Source organism: Pteropus alecto, unplaced genomic scaffold (assembly GCF_000325575.1).
Source record: "Pteropus alecto unplaced genomic scaffold, ASM32557v1 scaffold275, whole genome shotgun sequence".
Lineage (NCBI taxonomy): Eukaryota > Metazoa > Chordata > Mammalia > Chiroptera > Pteropodidae > Pteropus > Pteropus alecto.
In genome coordinates this window covers 1,088,669-1,090,778 of record NW_006436301.1, presented here as the reverse complement: position 1 = coordinate 1,090,778, position 2,110 = coordinate 1,088,669, and positions in this window count along the sequence as shown.

Genomic DNA, 2,110 nt, shown 5'->3' with positions numbered 1-2,110 from the left:
GCAATAGAAGTGGGAGTATTTGTATGGAATAAAGTTTTACTTTTTTTCTTAAAAATTGGGGTGTGGGAAGACATGATAACAGCTCCCATTGCGTATGTGCCTTTGATGCACCAAGTGCTTCGCAGAGCTGCTTCACAGCATTAGGATGACTTGGGGGATGGAGATTATTAGACCTATTTTTGAATGATATAATTAAGTCTCAGAGAAGTAAAAGGGTTTGCTCTGAGTTTGCACAACTCCAAAGAGCAGAGACCAATTTGAATCCAGATCTTGCTGAAGGCAAAGGCCAAACTCCTTCCATAACATGACACTAGCTCATGTCACCAGCTAGCCCTTGCTCCTCCTGAAAGCCCAGAGGTCTTCATGGTGGAGAACATGGATGCAGTGGCCAGAACCACCTCGCTTCCCAGATGTCCATGTCTTAACACATAGAACCTGTGAATATGTTTCCTTACATCATGGTGTTAGTGGTTAAACTGTGTCCTTCCCCAGAAGATCTGTTTATACCCTAATCCAAAATACCTCTGAACGTGACTTATTTGAGAATAATGTCATTGCATATGTAGTTAAAATAAAGTCATGTTGGAGCAGGACAGGCCCTTAAACCAATAGGAGAAGGAAATTTGGACATAGGGACATCCAAAAAGGAGAAGGCCACGCGACTGTGGAAGCAGAGATTGGAGTGCTGCAGCTGTAAGCCAGGGAACGCCTGTGGCTGTCAGAAGCTGGAAGTGGCAAGACGGATCGTCCTCTAGGACTTTTGGAGGGAGCGTGCCCTGCTGACAACTTGATTTCAGTTTTTCAGCCTCCAGAACTACAAGAGAATACATTTCTATTCTGTTAAGCTACCCAGTTTGTGGTACCCTGTTATGGCAACCCTAGAAAACTAATACACGTGGCAAAAGAGACTTTGCTGATGTGATGAAGGGTTTGCACCTTGAGATGGGAAGGTGGTCCAGGTTGACCAGGGTGTGCCCAGTGTAATCACAAGGGTCCTTGGAGGAGACAGACAGGGAAGCAGCATAGTCAGAAGCAGAGAGATTTGAAGATGGACGAAGGGGCCATAAACTAAGGAATATGGATGGCCTCTAGAAGCTGGAAAAGGCAAGGTAATAGATTCTCTTTTACTGTCTCCAGAAGGAACACAGCCCTGACAACTTGATTTGAGCCCACTGAGACCCATTTTGGACTTCTGACCTTAGGATAGATGTATAAGATAATAAATTTGTATTGTTTTAAACTAGTAAGTTTGTGGTAATCTAATACAGCAACAGTAAGTGATGAATACGCCGGAAAACCTGGCAGTCTCACTTCTGGCCAGCATCCAGCATCCAGCTGCTCTCTTGGACACCAGGGTTAGAATGAGGACCTGCGCTATTTTGCTCACATATCTCTGGGTCTATTCTATGAACAAGAACAAAACATATTACAAAGCAGATGTTTCTCCAGACACTGACAATACTATCCAAATTGAAAGGAGAAAAGATAGTCCACAATGAATGAAAATGTGTGATTGATAATAACAGCTAATATTTTTAGAGAGCTTTACATTTTGCAAAATGCTTTCTCTGGTACATTTTATTTCATTTTCATAATGGCACTAAGAGGAAGACAGGATAGGGATCCTATCACATTATATGCATAAGAAAACTGTTTCAGAGATGTTAAATTACTTGCTCAAGATCACGAAGCTGGTAAGTGGCAGAGCTGGGACATGAAGATAGAGGTTCTGATTCTAAGTAGAAACCTTTTCTACAAATCATACCTTCTCCCGCCAATGTAGTAATTTTTGATTTAAAAATAATCATATAATGGCCACAAATTTTATAGATCACACAATTTGGTCTCAAAAGTTAGTTCACTATTTATATAAGTGAATTTAGCTTCCTTCCTAAGTCCCGAATCTGCCAGATGGAGCAAGATATTATCTCAGTTACTTTCAGGTCTTAGCTCACATTCGCATCCTCCTTCCCATCCTCTTCTCCCGAGTGCCTTCTAGATTATGGGGGGTTTATAAAACTTTAGGGCATGCGGAGAGGGAGGGTCATGCTAGCCGCTGCTGTGATGTACACTGTCCCTTATGAATCTTGCCCACTATCACCTCCATGGA